Source organism: Rhinopithecus bieti, unplaced genomic scaffold, assembly GCF_001698545.2.
Source record: "Rhinopithecus bieti isolate Rb0 unplaced genomic scaffold, ASM169854v2 scaffold_1710, whole genome shotgun sequence".
NCBI lineage: Eukaryota > Metazoa > Chordata > Mammalia > Primates > Cercopithecidae > Rhinopithecus > Rhinopithecus bieti.
This window is the reverse complement of record NW_016803559.1, coordinates 400,192-419,876: the sequence shown is the minus strand read 5'-3', so window position 1 is coordinate 419,876 and position 19,685 is coordinate 400,192. Positions and strand designations below refer to the sequence as shown.

The 19,685-nt window shown below is 39.4% G+C and overlaps 1 protein-coding gene across 13 annotated transcripts in view; it reads left to right on the top strand.

The window, feature by feature from the left end:
* EPB41L2 (erythrocyte membrane protein band 4.1 like 2) overlaps nucleotides 1–19,685 on the top strand; it is a 235,218-nt gene that overhangs the window by 41,792 nt on the left and 173,741 nt on the right. The window contains exon 1 of one of the 13 annotated variants that reach the window (XM_017888485.1): nucleotides 9,841–9,884. The exons of the other annotated variants lie outside the window; for them this stretch is intronic. The gene's annotated coding sequence lies outside the window, so the exon portion shown is untranslated. Of the gene's footprint in view, nucleotides 1–9,840; nucleotides 9,885–19,685 lie in introns of those variants that run through there. 13 annotated transcript variants of the gene reach the window in all.

The following is a 19,685-nucleotide window of genomic DNA, read 5'->3' as shown; positions in this document are numbered from 1 at the left end:
TTTTTTTCTCCTTCTGTTTTTGAGACGAAGTCTCGCTCTGTCGCCCAGACTAGAGTGTAGTGGCACAATCTTGGCTCACTGCCACCTCTGCCTCCTGGGTTCAAGCGATTCTCCTGCCTCAGCCTTCTGAATAGCTGGGATTACAGGCGTGTGTACCACCATGCCTGGCTAATTTTTGTATTTTTAGTAGAGATGGGGTTTCCCCATGTTGGTCAGGCTGGTCTCGAACTTCTGACCTTGTGATCCACCTGCCTCGGCCTCCCAAAGTGCTGGGATTACAGGCGTGAGCCATCATGCCCAGCCTATATTTTCATCTACTGAAATTTTTGGCTTACTAAATAGTAGATGGAATTAATTTTGGAGGGAAGATGAAGGACAACACAGGAAAATAAATAAGAAATAATAGGAAATAAGTGAGCCCGCTAACATCCTAAGAAGTCTATCAACTTTGAGGGTAGCAGATGAAATAATAAAACCTTTAAATATTGGAGTTATTACATAGTAGTCACATGCACATGCGAAAATAGCAATATATCATTATTATGTGGAAGGAATACTTTGCATTATTTTATGAAACTTTATGTAAGATTGTGTAAAACTTATCTAACCTAGTTTTTTAGTACATACTATATTCATTTTCTTTTATATTGTTTGAGATTCAATACTTTTTACTAATTTATTCAACAAACATATATTGATGCCAAGCAATATTGTAGGTAATGGAAATAAGGTAGTTTACAAAACAGACAAAAATTCCTGCCCTTGTGGAAATCGTCTTCTAGAGTTGAGTCTGGTATGATGATGTCACAGAATTTTATCCAGAAACATGTTTGATTACTTAATATCCATGATATCTACAAAAGGTTAGTGTTACAGAATTCCATTTAAAAAATATTTTTAAAAGGCTTATGTGCAATGGTATTATTTACAGTTTGAGAGGAAATAATAACCTAGGAGCAGTGGATGATGATGATGATGATGACACTGTTTTCATAATAGCAGCAAACACAAGTTACTTACCAGGCACAGTAATATAACTAGAGTGCTTTGATTCATTTGAACCCCACGCTTAATTTTGACATAGGTGCTATCAGTTATTTTCCTTTTACAGATGAGGAAACCAAGGCAAGGAGATTAAATCACTTGCACAGCAGATAAATATGGAACGAAGATTTGAACTTAAGCCTGTTAGTAATTTATTATTCAAAATAAAGCACTTGAGAGATTTTTCCCTTTAATAAGAGACCTTGTGAAGATCTAAATATAAAGCTGGTGGAGGGTTATCTGTATATAGGAGATTGATAGCTCCTTTAGATGACTAGGAGTAGAAAGAAGGTAGTAGAAAGAATGCAGTGTCACGTTACCATGTCACAGGGGTAGCAGGAGTTCCCAATCTCCAGGCCACGGACTGCAAAGCAGGAGGTGAGGGGCAGGTGGCCATTACCTCCTCAGCTCTGCCTCTTGTCAGTGGCATTAGAGTCTCATAGGAGCATGAACCCTATTGTGAACTGCACATGTGAGGGATCTAGGTTGCGCACTCCATATGAAAATCTAATGCCTGATGATCGGTAACTGTCTCCCATCACCCCCCTGATGGGACTGCCTAGTTGCAGGAAAACAAGTCCAGGGGTCCCACTGATTCTACATTATGGTGAGTTTTGTAATTATTTCATTATATATTACAATGTAATAATAATAGAAATAAAGTGCACAATAAATGTAATGCACTTTATCCCAAAACCATCCCCCGTCCCTGGTCTGTGCAAAAATTATCTTCCATAAAACCAGTCCCTGGTACCAAAAAGGTTGGGACTGCCGGCATATGGTGTGGTAATTATGAGCACTACTGGAGCTTGACTGTCTGGGTTTGTCCTTACCAACTAGGTGCCTTAGTTTCATCTATAAAATGGGAGTAAGAATAGTTTTTACTTCATAGGGTTTTTGTAGGGATTAAATTAGTATATACAACAGAATGGTGCATAGGAAGTGTTCGCTGATGCTCTTACTATTATTGTTTTTTTTTACCTTTTTTTTTTTTTTCAGACAGAATCTCACTCTTGTTGTCCAGGCTGGAGTGCAATGGTGTGATCTTGGCTCACTGCAACCCTCCGCCTCCTAGGTTCAAGGGATTCTCCTGGCTCAGCCTCCTGAGTAGCTGGGATTACAGGCACCCGCCACCGTGCCTGCCTAATTTTTTGTTTATTGCCATTTTAAAATAGGATTCCCTTTTTCCTGAGGGTTTTTATTTTGTAAAAGTTGCCATATTTTGGGGCATATACCTTGCTTACTTCCCTGATTCATTTTTTTTGTTTTGTATCAATTGGGAGGTTTTGGCCAGCATTTTGCTCAGAGGGTAGTGGCGTGCAGTTCTTTAAGTTTATGTGGGGGTTTTAATGTTTTCCATTAATTCTCGTTTGCTATACCTGCTAATAGTTAGAGCCATCAGTAGGTATTGTAACCTAGGAAGTCCTGCAGTCTTGAAATGATGTTTGTTGAAATGAAATTCTGAGTGAGCTCCTTCTGTGGAAACATCACAGCTCTCACTAAACTGTCATGAAGTGAGAAGAAAGGGAGAGGTCAGAGTGAACTTAAGAATTGTTGCAAGCCTAGTGCGGTGGCTCACACCTGTAATCTCAGTGCTGTGGGAGGCCAAGGCAGAAGGATCACTTGAGGCTAGGAGTTTGAGACCAGCTTGGGAAATAAAACAAGACCCTGTCTCTACAAAAAAGCTTAAAAAAAAAAAAAAAAAAATTAGCCTGGTGGGGTGGCACGTGGCTGTAGTTCCAGCTACTTGGGAGATTGAGGCGGGAGGATCACTTGAGCCCAGGAATTCAAGGCTTTAGTGAGCTATAATCATGCTACTGCATTCCAGCCTGGGTGACAGAACAAGACTCTGTCTCTTAACAACAAAAAAATTGTTCCAAGGGCATTACTGGCACAATGAGTGCTGAAAAGCTGAAGACTCATGGGAAACCCCCTCAGTAAACTGAGCAACTTTGATGGAAATCATCAGTAATGGCCTGGTTGACCGCATCTAAAGAATGAGCCATAATTGTTGATTGGCATCTCTCACCAAATAAACTTTAGATATTTAGCATGAAAAATCAGTCCATCAATCTTTTCACTGTCATTTCATTTACTGTCATTTTCATTAGCGAAAATGCAAAGTGCTAATTCTTGGGCAGGGTGGGAGAAGGCAAATCACCCAATAAAGGATAACCCTTTAATATTTTATCTAAGAAAAAAGAAGAAAGAGAAAAATATTTACCATCTCAGATTAGAAGACAATATAAATATATACATCTATGTTAATACTTTTGAAAATACTGACAAAATAGAAACATATGTTTTCCTCCAGAAAAATAGGAAACCTTGGAAATTAGTAACCATGTTTCCATGGTTATTAGACTAAAAAATAGTGGTTGTTGGAACTAGACTATGGGAAAGTATTTTCATACTGCCGTGGGGGAGAAACTCCCACACTGTTCCAGAAAATAGAAACACATTAAAGCATTCTTGAATTTTTAAGCTAACATAACCCTGGTAACAATAGTGACCAGAACAGTGAAAACAGGAAAAGTACAGGTAAATGTCACCCATAAATATATGTAATGCCCCAGTAAAACAAAACAAAAAAAATCTATTGTATGTAGTATATTAACTATAATTCATTTTAGGAATGAAGAAATGATATACAGTTTCACATTCCTTTAAAGAATTGATTGTTAACTAAAAGGAAAACATAACATTGTTTTGCTAGATAAAGCATTTTATGAAATGCCAATATTCATTCATGAAAATGCTAACTAAATTAGGAATGCAGTATAATTCTCTACCATGCTAAATAATGTCTTTGAAAATAAAAATGTTATATTTAGCAATATGATAATAGCACAAATTTCTTAAGGTCAAGATACAAAATTACTACTTTTAGTCATTTATATAGTTGTTGAAAATTGTCAGTACAATATGACAAGAATAGAAATGATCATAAATATTGGAAAGGAGGAATCAAAATTATTCTTTGCAGTTTATATAATATACTGTATGCAAAACTTAAGTGAGTCTAGGGATAACCAACTAGAAAATTTATGTAAAGAAGATCAAGATCATATTTCCAGTTTCTAAAAATGCAAAACTCTGTTTCCTAGGAACAAATCTAACAAGATATATACAATCTTTATGGATAAATCTTGAAACATTGAAGGATGTGAAAGAAGGTGTGAATACATGGAGAAATGTTCATTGTCTACAAATGCTTGATATTGTAAAGATAAGTTTTCCCCAAATAAATTGGTAATATCAGTGAAAATTCACTCATAATCCAAGTAGGGTTTTTATGGGTCAGCCAATTCTGAAGTTAATATGCAAATAAGCATGTGTTGAAGAATAGTCAAAATAATTTTGAAGAACAAGTTGGGAAGATTTTGTCCCTACCACATATCAAGGCTGTTGAAACTATTGTGGCAAGGGTAGATAATTATGCCAGTAAACCTGATTTAAACATATACAAGTCTAGAAACTTAAAATAAATGAATATAATGAAGCTTGTTACACTATAGGAGCAGTGTTATAAATCAGTAGAGAAAGGTAAACTATTAAATAAATGGGGTAAACATCCACTGATTGGTCTATATAAGAAAAAAAATTCATTCCCTACTTCATGCCATATACAAAATGCATTATAGGTGCATTATAGATTTGGTATTTATGGATGCATTACATTTAGGCTTGAAGGCAGGAAGCCAATCTTTAAAATATTTAACAGAAAATATAAGCATTGTTGATGAGTGGGTGGGGGGACACAGAAAACATGATAAAGAAAAGGATTCAGAAATTTGATTCTATTAAAATAAACTCCCATATAAGAAAATTACCACAGTGAAAAGAAAAGGTTTACACTGGTGTCATGCATTTGTAAGGCATGTTTGAAAGCCATTGATAGCAGCCTACCTCACCTATTCACCTGTCCTTACCAACACAACCCTGATTTTGTGCCCATTTAGAAATAGCTGTCTCATCTGATGTCCTTTAGAGGTCTCAGTAGTGGCGAATGAGATGTGAACTTAGGATTTCTGGGAAAGTTTTACTCCTTGAATATGGATTCCAGTCTTTCTTCCCCCACCCTTGAAGCGGACGTAATGTTTAGAGCTGCAGCAGCTGTCTTGCAGAGGTGAAAATGAGGCTAGTGTTAAAGACGGCAGAGCAGGAGGGCAAAAGAATGCTAGTTTCTTGATGACATTGACTGTGTACAGCAGCCATAGCTTGCGTACTCCTGTACTTGTGGTCGCATGAGAAAAATGACTTGGGTCTATTCTAGCTAGACCTTTAGGTAGCCTTGGCCAAGTGGCAATCCTGTTGAAAATAGCCTATATGCTACAAGGATTAAAAATCTAGATTATATGAACAACTGTTATAAATTAAGAAAAAGGCAGATAACCTAGTAGCAAAATAGAGCATAATTGTACACAGCTCAGAGAACTGGAAACTCAAATGGCCAGTAACCCCGAGTCTCACGAGTAGTTAGGCAAATGTAAGTTAAAATAGAGACATTTTCATAACCATCATAATATGAGTATAAAAATACCAGTGTTGGGGAAGATTCATTGTTGGTGAGAGCATAAGTTGGTATAACCATCTTGGAGAACAGTTCGGCAGTGTAAAACTGACCATACCATACTAGCTAGCAATTGCATAGGTATGTACTCTCAAGATTCCTGTACCTATAGGTGAAGGGAAACTCAGAAGGCATGCTTATTGACCCTTTGAAAATAGCAAAACGTTGGAACCAACCTACCCTTCAATTAGGAAAGATAAAGTATATTTTATAACGAAGTACTGTATAGGAGTTAAAACGAGCGAGCTGCATATGAACTACATAGAGCTACATATATTAACATATATGTACTAAAATACAAAAAACTGTGAATATGGTGAGAATTTATATAAAATATGAAAACAATAATGAAACTACATGAAGTACTGTTACCAGCCATTGAGAGATGTGCAAACTCTGATAAATGATTTCTACTTATCAGTGAATTTTCTGGAAGCCTAAAAATTGATTTTTAAAATCCAGCCAATGTTAGTTTGTTTTATTCTTAACAAGCTTTTACCTGCTGGGATATTGAAACCACTGAGCTGCTCCTGTTCCAGTGGTATAATGTTAAAATTCAAAGCACTTTGCAAAACATATTCATGTATATTTTTATTTAAGTATTCTAATAACTTAATAATAGGACAGGTAGGATTTTTATTGTAACTCAAATTAAGTGATGGCAGTTGGACTTGAACTTTCCTTTTCTGATGCCTAGTTTGTTTTTTTTTAGTAATAGTTTCATAGTGTTTTTCCAACACACAATTTAATGTCTAGGTATACTTGATTTATGCAGCAGATTTATTGCTGAAAAAGTGATGTGCAAATACGTGTTTAGAACAAGTGTTATTTTAAATATAACTAGAGTGGCTTTCTAATTTCAGAGACTCAATGGTGAGTCTTTTAAAGTAAATAATGGCATACTAATTTATTTTCAGGTTTTGTGTGTGTGCGTGTGTGTGTGTGTGTGTGTGTGTGAATATAGTAGCGCTTTTTTTTTTTTTTTTTTGAGACAGAATCTCCCTATGTCACCCAGGCTGGAGTGTGGTGGCATGATCTCAGCTCACTGCAACCTCCACCTCCCGGGCTCTAGTGATTCTCGTGCCTCAACCTCCTGAGTAGCTGGGATTACAGGCACATGCCATCACCTTAGTATGTACAGGAATCATCCTGGGAATTTATGAAAAACACAGCTCTGACCCCCTTGTTTCTCTCTGTTGTTATGTTGGTTTCTTAAGGACTGTGAGTTTTTCTCATTGATTTTGGTATTCTCCACAGTGACCAGCCTTGTGGAGTGTGTGTGTGTGTGTGTGTGTGTGTGTGTGTGTGAGTGTTTCCTTATTAACTGCTTAATAAGTATTTGCCGGATGATTTCAGGAAGAGCTTCCCAGAAGTGAATACCTGAACAAAATGAATACTGTGTTAATTGTGGATGGAGAATACTAGAAGTAATTTAATGCTCTTTCTAGTGTGTGCTGAAATTTGTTTTCAGTTAAGCTGTTAAGCATTATTTTGAAACATTCTTTTTACTGGAAAGATCATTTAAAAACATGATTATTTTAAAATTCCACAGAAGAATTTTGCTGGAAAAGGTATAACAGAAAATAACTGAATGGAAAAAAATCACACTGTTTCACACAATTATCCCAGGCCAGCTTGGAAGTTACAGTTCTCTTCTCAGAGAAGATTTCTTTAGCCACAAGCTACTGGGAATTGTTCAGCCCATTGGCAGCTACACAGAACACTGCCCTTTTCACCCTATCCAGCACACAAACCTAGACGATTCATAGCTGGAACATATCTTCAAGAAAGTGATGGCATTATTGAAGCCAAATGTCCATCCAGACTTTTTCATTAGACACATGAAGGACCCTCAGTGCTTTTGCCATATAAAAAGTGAACCACATTCTTAAAAACAACTCCAGGAAACAAATAAAACACCTGAACTTACCATGTGCAAATTGCAGATGCACACATAGCCTGTTTGGCAGTAAGTACATCTCTCTATCTTGCTCACTCTATCCCTCTTCAGTACTAGCTGTGCGCTTTTTAATATAGTAACTGTACAATAAATATTAGTTGAATGTAGGTGGAAGTAGGATGAGATTGAACAGAAGTCAGTGACCAATTCTATAGTTTTCATCTCTTGTTTTTTAGAAGAGTCCAGTTTTGTTTTAAGATGAGTGTTTTAATAGGGTGAATTTAAAAATGTAACAGTAGTAAAGAGATTCCGTAATTGCCCATTTAGTTTGATTTGAAGTAAATCTTTCCCAGCCTGAAGTTTTCTACTATGGGCCAGGAAACCCATGTTTAAACTGTGAATTTGAGTGCTTTATCTTCTTGTGCCAGACCTCTGGATAACGTTGGCCCAGTTGTTCTGTTGTTGTTTACTTACTCGAAAGTTATTCTTGTGAAGATGTGGACTTTAACTCAAGAAATCTGTGTTTTTGCTTTTTGGTGATTGTCTTACAGGCTATTTTGTGATAGTGATGAACAGCACACAAAACTCCTTCAGACCCTCCCGAGCGAGTTTCCAACACACACTCTTTCTTCTTGCTCTTTCCACAGACTCTTTCTCATAAGTAGTATCAAATACAGATGTACTTTGATGGTGCTGATAAGCTGAAAAACAATAATGTGAAATCTCTTTGATATTCTGTTTTGTTTATGGAGATGAAAGATAGCCTGGTTTACTAACATTTTGTTAAGGCAAGCAATGAATGAAAGCATGTTTACAGTTGGTTCCTGCTCCACTGTGCAGTTTATTTAAGTAGGAAAAATTACCTAAAATAACAAGGTGTGCCTTTTGTACCTAGATATAGACAAGCAGGTCTCTTTACCTACCAGACATCCAATTTTTTTTGAATTTTCTATTTTGAATTTTTCTTTGAATTTCTGTTTTGAATTCCTTGGTTTGCTTCCCGGATTTCTTCCTTGTGTAATCTATAGGATTTATTATGCTGGAATAATTTAAAGTGTGCCTTTGAAAAGAAGTTCTGAATTTGAGCATATTTTACATTAGTGTTTCTGTTGGACTCTTAATGAAAAATACTCTTTTGTCTCCTCTTGAATCAAAGTGTAATGGGTCTTGTGTAATTGAATCGAGGTTCCTTTGCTTATCATTTTGTGTATGTGGTTTTGGACAGTTTCTGAAATTGTACCCTTTTGGAGAGGTTGCCTTTGCGTCATTATTGGAACTTATTTGCAGTTGCAAGTCATTTTTGGAGACAGAAAACGTCCCTTGGAAAATATTGTGCTGATTTTTTTTTTTTTTTCCTCCAATCTATGAATTGTGGAACTTGGGTCACAGATTGAATTTTGGCATTCAACTCTCCCAGAGCAGGGTAGTATCCAGCTTCATTTTGTGAGTGATTGCAGATGCCTTTTTACCATTTGGACTTTCTTGTGTTCTAAATAAATGACCAGTCTGTGAAATTTTAAGCCAAATGGGATACAAAGGGATTCCTGGTTTTCAACGGGTCGTCTTTAATTTTGCATTTAAAAGGCAGTATTGGCTTCATTTTTAGAAATTAAATACATTATAGCTGTTGCATAATTTGCCACCTCCTACCCTCACCTCCCCTTAAATAATTGAAGGAGAAAAATGCGGGTTGATTTTGTGTACTTGAATAAGAAAGCTGAGAAGAAATTCAGCTTCATCCTGTGACTTGCTCAGATGTCTTTCTGTGATCCATAATATTGTAGAAAAACCTCAGATTCAAATGAAAGATATAGTGAGTGAGTGGGCTGCCTGAGTTTTTTTTTTTTTTTTTTTTTTTTTTTTTTTTTTTTTTTAATCACACCTATTTTAACTATTTATTTGAAACATGGCAAGTTGAGAATAGTGGGACGCCAAGGCACAGTTAAGCATCAGGAAATAGCTTCACGTGTTGCCCATTGCATCCTTGACGATTTGGATAAAACAGAAACAGCTGTGATTCCGAATGCCCTATAAATTTCAAATGTTGGTGTCGCACACTTTATGAGCTGATTTAATAAATAACCACTCGTATGTCTTTGGTGACTTGCTTTCAATTTTCTTTACAAAAATGCAGAATATTTGGGTCCCTTTCTTAATGCTAAATGAAAAGTTGTGCGCATTTGGCTCAGTAAAGCAAAGTAGCCTTGAGAAATGGGCTCGCCTAGAAATTGACTCCATTTTTGTGGGAGAACGGGTGAAAAGGGCAGTTTCCTGTGTTGCTGCCAAAAGGTCTGAACAATTTGTAGTAGCTTGTGGCTAGAAAACAACTTCTGTGAGGCAAAAACAGCAACTTTAAACTGGCTCTGGGTATGTGTGAGAAAATACTCTTTTTTCTACTTGATTATTAGGCTTCATAGAAAATTTCTTTTATAAAGTGAATTTTTATTCTCAACCCCTTGAAAATGGTATTTTAGCTGATTTGGATAAAAGTCTGGGGAAATATATTTGAAGTTCGTGCTAGTGGGAAATAATGTGATACTTTAAAAAAAAAAGTAGCATTTGTATTTTGCTTTTATTATGGCCATGTGCTTGGTTGGTAATCCATGTTTTCCTGCTGCCTTAAGAATGAAGTGAATTTTGGCATCTTAGGCATGTATTTTACAGGATTGGGTCTTACGTATTTTTTTTTTTTTCTTTAGTTAACTGATTAAAAGTGTGTTTTCTTTGTAGTTCCACTTGGGCAATGTCTTCCATTTTGTAGTAAAAGCATGTTTACAAAATACTATGTGTAACTACTGGTAATTGCCATTTATTAGTACTTACAGTGTGCCAGACACTGTGCTCATGTTCTTACATTGGTTACACCTTTTACTTGTCTGGATAGGGGAAATAGCTTAAGAGAGGGTGTTATGTAGATGGAAGATGGTTGGAACCGGGATTTGGAGTCCTGTCTGTGTGTTGCTAATTATTATTAATACAAAATAGTTACTATTACACATGTTCATTTTGTAGAATCAAATCGGTTAAAGAGGATTCTTGTAGAATGGGCTTGGATATGTGGAATGAAGATAGAGTTGGTTTGACTTGGTTTTAATGTTTTCACTAAACTCTGTCTTTGTTGCACTTCCACCATACCTGAGCACCTGTGTACTTCATCATTTAATGTAATTTTGCGGTCTCGGCAATTAGCATCACATGCACACAATCATGTTTTTATTTAAATGCTGTAGACTTTGCTTTACTTTGTTGGACTTAATTTTGATTTTTTTTCCCTCTTCTGTTGGGGTATCTGTTGGCTTTTGTTAAAATGCAGGCAGTTGCCCAATAAGGCATCGTCTTTTTCTTATCTCAATATTTTGTCCTGTTCATCAACATCAGTTTCTTCTTCATTGTATAGTTAATAAGGAGGCTGATGTTCATCATCTAGTATGGTGGTTCCCAGCCCAGGTGATGTTCCCTAGGGGAGATTTTTTATTTCCGCAACTTGAGGGTGTGCTAGTGGTATCTAGTGTGTGGCAGCCAGCCGTGCTGCTAAACATCCTACAGTTCACAGGGACGGCTTCTCACAATAAAATGTTGGTAGTGTGGAGGTTGAGAAACCATGACTTAGCTAACACAGGGCCTAGGCTAAATCTAATCCATTAGAAGCTCTGACTTCATGAGTTTTTTTTCATAACAAAACAACTCAGTAGTAACTAGGGAAGCTCCCCCCGCCCCCATCCAGAGTCTCCCTCTGTTGCCCAGTCTGGAGTATAGTGGCTCAGTCTCGGCTCACTGCAGACTCTGCCTCCTGGGTTAAAGTGATTCTCATGCCTCAGCCTCCCAAGTAACTGGAATTACAGGTGCGTGCCACCATGCCCAGCTAATTTTTGTATTTTTAGTAGAGATGGGGTATTGCCATGTTGGCCAGGCTGGTCTCGAACTCTTGACCTCAATTGAGCCACCTACCTTGGTCTCCCAAAGTGTTGGATTATAGGCTTGAGCCACTGTGCTTGGCCTGGAAAGTTTTTCTCTTCTAGAGGTGGAGGAAGAATATATCCATCTGCTTTCTCACCCCATCCTAACTTAACACCCATTTACTGTACACTGGATTTTCTTTCACTTGCTTCCTATCTTCACCCCTACTTAGGAGAGGTCACACTTTAAACTGATATCTGCCATTCCATTAGCCACGATAGTTGACTGCCTGTTAAGAGTTGTACCTGAACTACCTTGGCTTGGGGTGGGAGAGAAGCCAAAGAATGAAAGGGATACCCACCAAAGATAAATTTCACTTAAGACAGTTTTGGCTTGGATGAAGGTCCTAGTATGCCTCTCAGGATTATATTGAGTACCAGAGAATGCAGTTGTGATTAAGACGTAAGTTTGAAGTACATGTCTGTAGAGTCAAGTGTTGATTTGTAAATTGAAAGCCAACATACAATGGTTACATGGAATTTTCAGAAGATCTTGAAAAGAAGAAACTTCTCAGTTAATATCTAAAAAATATCCACCTTGTTAGTAGAAAAATGGACTGATTTATTACCTTGGAAGTTCTTGGGCCTACAGTTTGTGATTTTGACTAAATTTGAAAAGTTGAAAAGAGCAACTTGTAGTGGTCTTTTATGCTTGATGCCTTTGCAGGTCCTTGGGAATCTGTACCTCCTTTCTTCCCTCCATCCTTTATAAATGGCTCCCGTTTTATCCTACTTCATCCTCTGTTCTTATGCTGCTTTGCATATGGCTTTCCATAGATAGTTCTCAGAATGGATTATAATTGTGCACTTACTCCCTGTGTCCCTTACTGGGCTATGATGTCCTGGCACAGTGCTCATTACATCATAGCCAGATTCCTAAATTTTGAGTGAATGAATGGTGGAGGAGAAGGAGAAGCATAAACATCTTAGCAGTCTTAACACTGAATAAGGGGCAATGGTTGGTAGGATGATGAAAAGTCAGGGTGCTGAGGAGGGTGCCTGAGTAAGTGAAGGTAGGAATTGTTGCCTTAGCTTGATCATCTTGGTGCTGTGCATGTTCCTTTTTGATGCTGGAGGTCTGGATGAGTGAGGCTAGGAGGCTGGCAGGCTAGCGTGTGGTCTTGGCTATATCTACAGGTCCTAAGAGGTGTTTACGTTTTTCACCTGAGGTTCCTCCAAGCTGAAGAATGATCTGCCTATTGGTATATGGATTTAACCACTCAAGTCCAAGTATTTTTAAAAAATTGATTATTTAATTCTGGCCAGGTACAGTGGCTCGTGCCTGTAATTCCAACACTTTGGGAGGCTGAGGCAGGAGGATCACTTGAGGTCAGGAGTTCGAGACCAGCCTGGCCAATATGGTGAAATCCTGTCTCTACTAAAAATACAAAAATTAGCTGGGCGTGGTGGCGTGTATCCATAATCCCAGCTACTTGGGAGGCTGAGACATGAGAATTACTTGAACCCAGGAGGCGGAGGTTGCAGTGGGCCGAGATTGAGCCACTGTACTCCAGCCTGGGCGACAGAGTGAAACTGCGTTTTGGAAAAAAAAAATCAATTAATTCTTTATTTCTATCAGGAAGAAAGGGGTTTCAAAGCAATAGAAATGGCCCTTGATGTCCTGCAGTGATTGTAAAATGACAGCACTCTTGTAGCGCCTGGAATTTTGGACTGTGCTTCTTACAGTCTCTTTGGGCAGACATGCTTCCTTAGCCTTCACTTCTACTGGCCCTTGAATTTGAAGAAACACAGCTTCATTTTACTATGGGGTTTATATGCTTATGTGCATTAGTGTTACCATTAGTGACTTGGGTTAGAATAAATAGTAACTCTATAATGTACATGTTTTGGTTTTGTTGAATTACATGAAGGCATTTATTAGACACTTGAGTTCAATCTAGAGATAATTGTGGGAAAAGCTGTTTCTTTCAGCGAAAGGCCCACTAACAGCGCATTGGTGCTTATCACTTGTGGCCATGTCATTGGACTTGTCCCTGGCAAATTGAACATGTCTGATTGCACAGATGTTTGCATGGTTGAACAAATTATATTTGGATAATAAACTGTTATGCCTATAGGTGATTAGGGAGGCAGGACATAGTTGCATATGGACTACTTTGGTAAGATAATTAAGAGAGAATATTACCATTTTCATAAAAGGGGAGAAAACAAAAGCACTTTTTGAAAGTAAATTTTCTTGTATTCTTTAATGGTTATGTGGCCTTAAACTTATTAATATTACTGGGGCAGATTTACCTTTTCTTCTAAATGACTAGTTTTTTTTTTGTTGGGGGCATGGGTAACAGTTTGTTAAACAGAATGTTAGATTTTTCCTATTGGAGGATAGCTGTAGTTGGATTGTGGCTGAGAACATGGGAACATCCAGTTACCAGTGTTACATCTTTTTAAGTCTATAATTTTTTTTGCTTTATGTACAGGTGTGAAATATGTACAGGTGTGAAATAAGTTTCTAAGAGCCTGGGAGTATGGATTGAGTAGGGAATTCTCATAGGATTTCTGAGGATTGCTAAGGGTCTGTGTATTAGTCTGTTCTCATGCTGCTATGAACAAATACCCGAGACTGGGTAATTTATAAGGAAAAGAGGTTTAATTGACTCACAGTTCCACATGGCTGGGGAAGCCTCAGGAAGCTTATAATCATGGTGGAAGGCAGCTCTTCACAGGGCAGCAGGAGAGTGAATGAGTGCCAACTGAAGGGGGAAGCCCCTTATAAAGCCATCAGATCTCATGAGAACTCACTCACTATCACAAGAACAGCATGGGGTAACTGCCCCCATGATTTGCTTCTCTCCATCTGGCCTGACCTTTGACACATGGGGATTATTACAATTCAAGGTGAGATTGGAGTGGGGACACAGAGGCAAACCATATAATTCCAACCCGGTTCCTCCCAAATCTCATATCCTTACATTTCAAAACACAATCATGTCCTTCCAACAATCCCCCAAAGTTTTAACTCATTCCAGCATTAATTTAGAAGTCCAAGTCCAAAGTCTTACCTGAGACAAGGCAAGTCCCTTCAGCCTATGAGCCTGTAAAATCAAAAGCAAGTTAGTTACTCCTAGATAAAATGGGAGTACAGGCATTGGGTATTTACCATTCCAAATGGGAGAAATTGGCCAAAACAAAGGGGCTACAGGCCCCACGCAAGTCTGAAATCCAGTAGGGCAGTAATTAAACCTTAAAGTTCCAAAATGATCTCCTTTAACTCCATGTCTCACATCCAGGTCATGCTGCTGCAAGAGGTGGACTCCCATGGCCTTGGGCAGCTCTGCCCCTGTGGCCTTGCAGGGTACAGCCCCACTCCTGGCTGCTTTAATGGGCTTGCATTGAGTGTCTATGGCTTTTCCAGGCACACAGTGCAAGCTGTTGGTGAATCTACTGTTCTGGGGTGTGGAGGACAGCGGCCGTCTTCTCACAGCTCCACCAAGCAGTGCCCCAGTGGGGACTCTGCGTGGGGCTCTAACCTTGTATTTCCCTTCCACACTGCCCTAGCAGAGGTTCTTTCTGAGGGCTCCACTCCTGCAGCAAACTTCTGCCTACATCCAGCTGTTTCCATACATCATCTGAAAGCTAGGTGGAAGTTCCCAAACCTCAATTTTTAACTTCTGCGTACCCACAAGGTCAACACCATGTGGATGCCACCAAGGCTTGGGGCTTGCACCTCTGAAACAATGGCCTGAGCTGTACCTTGGTCCGTTTTAGCCACCACAGCTGGAGCTGAAGCAGCTGGGATGCAGGGCACATGTCCAGAGGCTGCACAGAGCAGCGGGCCCTGGGCCCAGCACACAAAACCATTTTTTCCCTCCTAGGCTTCTGGGCCTGTGATGGGAAGTGGCTGTTGTGAAGGTCTCTGACATATCCTGGAGACATTTTTCCCATTGTCTTGGGATTAACATTTGGCTCCTTGTTACTCATGCATATTTCTGCAGCCAGTTTGTATTTCTCCCCAGAAAATCGGTGTTTCTTTTTTATTGCATTGTCAGGCTGCAAATTTTCCAAACTTTTATGCTCTGCTTCTGTTTTAAACATAAATTCAAATTTTAAACCATCTCTTTGTGAACACATAAAATTGAATACTTTCAGAATAATCCAGGTCACATCTTGAATGCTTTGCTGCCTGGAAATTTTTTCTATCAGATACCCTAAATAGTCTCTCTTAAGTTCAAAGTTCCACGGATCTCAAGGGCAGGGGCAAAATGTCACCAGTCTCTTTGCTAAAGCACAGCAAGAGTGACCTTTACTCCAGTTCCCCACAAGTTCCTCATCTCCGTCTGAGACCACCTCAGCTTGGACTTCATTGCCCATATTAGTATCAGCATTTTGGTCTAAGCCATTCAACAAGTCTCTAGGAGGTTCCAAACTTTCCCACATTTTCCTATCTTCTTCTGAGTCCTCCTAACTGTTCCAGCCTCTGCCTGTTACCCATTTCCAAAGTTGCTTCCACATTTTTGGGTATCTTTACAGCAGCACCTCACTCCTGGTACCAATTAACTGTATTAGTCCGTTTTCATGCTGCTATAAAGAAATGCCCAAGACTGGGTAATTTTTAAAGGAAAGAAGTTTAATTGACTCACAGTTCCACTTGGGTGGGGAGGCCTCAGGAAACAAAGTTATGGTGGAAGACAGACACCTCTTCACAGGGCAGCAGGAGAGAGAATGAGTGCTGAGTGAAGGGGGAGGCCCCTTATAAAACTATCATATCTTGTGAGAACTCACTATCAGGAGAACAGCGTGGGGGAAACTGCCCACCTGGTCCTGCCCTTGACACACAGGGATTATTACAATTCAAGGTGAGATCTGAGTGGGGACATAGAGCCAAACCATATCAGTCTGCTTAAAGTTTGTGGCTGTGAATTTATATTGAGAAAAGTTATTGTGGCTATTTTCATTTTGGCTGCTTGGGTGCACATCTGAAGTAAGGCCAAGTTAAATGTAACCATAAAGAGGGTGAGTGTGCTGGAGGTAGGGCGGGGCAAAGGAGTTAAGATGTGATTGGGGCCCATGGGACCCAAGCTGCTTAAGGAAGGGAGTGAAGATTGGGGCACTGGGAAGGTGGTATGGGCATAGGATCCTCAGCGTTACAGAATTGTTGGAGAAGAGAGATTGAGCTGGAAAGATAGATATTCAGAGGTTGGGGTGCATGAAATGAGATGATTATATAGAGTAATAAGTCTAGGGCAGGATTTTTCAAAACCTAATATTAGAGAGTCATGACCAGCATTTTAAAAAAAATGCTAAAAAATCTAACTCCTATGGAACTTTTAATGAATCTTTTTTTTTTTTTTTTTTTGCGATAGGGTCTCACTCTGTCACCTAGTCTGGAGTTCAGTGGCGTGATCTCGGCTCACGGCAACCTCTACCTCCTGGGTTCAAGCGATTATCCTGCCTTAGCCTCCCGAATAGCTGGAAATACAGGCACGTGCCACCACACTTGGCTAATTTTTTTTTTTTTTTTTTTAGTAGAGACCGGGTTTTGTCATTGGCTAGACTGGTCTCGAACTCCTGACCGCAAGTGATCTGCCTGCCTCGGCTTCTCAAAGTGCTGGGATTACAAGCGTGAGCCACCGTGCCCGGCCTTAAGTGAATTTAAAAAGAAGTTGGTCGGGTGTGGTGGCTCACACCTGTAATCCCAGCACTTTGGGAGGCTGAGGCAGGCGGATCATTTGAGGTTAGGAGTTCAAGGCCAGCCTGGCCAACATGGTGAAACCTCGTCTCTACTAAAAAATACAAAAATTAGCTGGGTGTGGTGGTGGGTACCTGTAATCCCAGCTACTCAGGAGGCTGAGGCATGAGAATTGCTTGAACCTGGCAGGCAGGCAGAGGTTGCAGTGAGCCAAGATCAAGCCAGTGCACTTCAGCATGGGTGACAGAGCAGAAAAAAAAAAAAATTCCAAAAGAAAACCTAACACACAACAAGAAGGATTCCTCTTGGGAAAGGAACGAAATAAGGAAGGGGAGGAAAGAGATGCCCCCTTTTTTTCTGGCTGAGGCAATCTGCTGTCAGGGAGAAGGCTTTTTGAGTGGAAGGGTTGGGGCTAGATTTAGCATGAACTCCCCAAGCTTAGCCTTGAGTCTTGATCAGGGTGATCACATAGTCATTTAAAGATATTGTTTTCATTAAAACTGGGTGTGTTTACTGTGCATTTGTGAACTGGGTTGGGATGTAAATATTTTCCTCTGGGTCACAGTTGGAAAAATTTGAAAGCCAGTTCTTGGGGCATGACCGTGGGAATGGGTAACTGAGATAGTGAGAAGAACAGGATCACTGAGATTTGCCTTTTAAGTAGGAATGCATACACACTCGCATAGTCCTCTGCCCTGTGCCTTATAGAAAGGAGCAAGAATACGGGTAATAACTAAAAACTGTTCACATTTGGAATACATTATATATGTGAAGGCTTGGCTTGAGATTCCGGCTCCCCCTCAACACTCCTTTTTCCACTGACTTTAAACATTGTAGAATGGTGGGGAAAAGCATGGTCCAGAGATACTGGTTGAACTTCTGGCTCCACCCAGATAGCTCCAGCTTCACTGTCAGACTGGGAGAAATAGATTAGACAAATGTCAGGGTCTGGGACATCTCTAAGATCTTGTGTCTGTTAAAGCTGTGCAATGAGGAGAGGGACTTTTGATGTGCTTTGGGTCACAGGGAGAGAGTTTCTGGAATGTAGTTATGTCGTTGCCTACAAAACACATCACCAACAGTAGATAATTGAAAACTGACTAATTTTTAGAGGGTTGTGAAGGTAAAAAAAAAAAAAAAAAAAAAAAAAAACAAAACTCTGTAAAAGATCAAGTAAGCACCGTCTTGGGAATTGCAAGATAGAAGTTGCGGCTTCTTCCTTTTTCTGTTGTCTTGACTACTTTAAGTATATCTATATTAGCATTGACGTCTGAGTGTGATTTTTGCCTTTGCCTTTGAAATGTAAGTAAAAACAGACAAACATATTTGGGCTTTTCTTACCCATTTCTTGATTGTTATGGATAATAAAATCTTGATAGATAGTTGCAAAGCTTTATGTTGCTTTCTAGACTGAATTTGGAAGGTGAAGAGTCTGGTTTTTCTTTGTACATGACCGTCCTGGACAGATGTTGGCAGTGGGAAGCAGGAGGGCTACGTTTGGTGGCTCCTAAAAAGGAAGGGAAAGGTGACTGGGAGTTGTGTAGTGGGGAGTTGGGTGATTTGGGCAGAGGCTTAGATTTCTGTAGCCCTTCACCACTAGTCTGTTAGAGTTCAGAGTTCACATCCTATCTCCTTTTCAGGCACCCCATTTCTGGGTGGGCTCCTTGCTGGAGGAGTGGCGGGGGTAAGGATTCTGCATTGCACTGTCTGGCGTGAATGGAGAGTGCACTTCTTCCTCTGGAGAGCACATGTGTGCTGCTCGGAACTCCTTATTGCATGCTTTCCTTAGAAGTGTTGTTAGGATTTGTGGTTTTCAAGTACTTTCAGGTGTGTTAATAGATTAATTGAACTTCCTTCGGTAGGCCTAGGGAATTAATACTCCCTTTAATGACTGTTTCTGTAAAGAGAGAAAATAATAACAGTAGCTAACATTTATTTAGTGTTTATGTCAAGAAACTGTTATTCTACCTGCCTTGTTTTAGATTTCCTTAACCTCATTTTGCAGATTGAGGATTGAAGCTTACACCCCCAGGTTCACTTTTGTCATTCTCTGTCGGTCTCACTCCCCCACTGTGCCCACCCTTTCTTCAATCAAGCCTTCACTCCATCTGTTGTTGGGGAGGATGCATAGTTCTTTTTTCAAGCTGGTGACTCAAAATCAGGCTTTTGGAATACAACCTATCATGAATCAGGGACTGTCTATAGATAGGCATGCAGAAGGAGTCGTTCACAGGCCTGCCAGATATTAAATAAAGGTTTAGAGCTGTAAAGTTTGGCCTTCCAAGGATGATCCTTGACAATATTTGATGCTACGTTCTATAAAAAGTTTAAAGCTGATAAATTGTAAGTACAGGGTTTCCTAAGCAGAGCCAGTCAAATGTGAGTGTATTTTATGTTCAACAGCGTTGGGTGGGCTCAGAGATTCAAGCTGCAAGCTTCATTCCAGGGACAATTCAGACCCATGGCTGGTTAATGACATCACCTCCACAGGTGCCAAATTATTCTCCTCTTTTTTCTGATATAACCTGCCTATGCTTTTGAAAAAAGGAAAAAGAAAATGTTTAA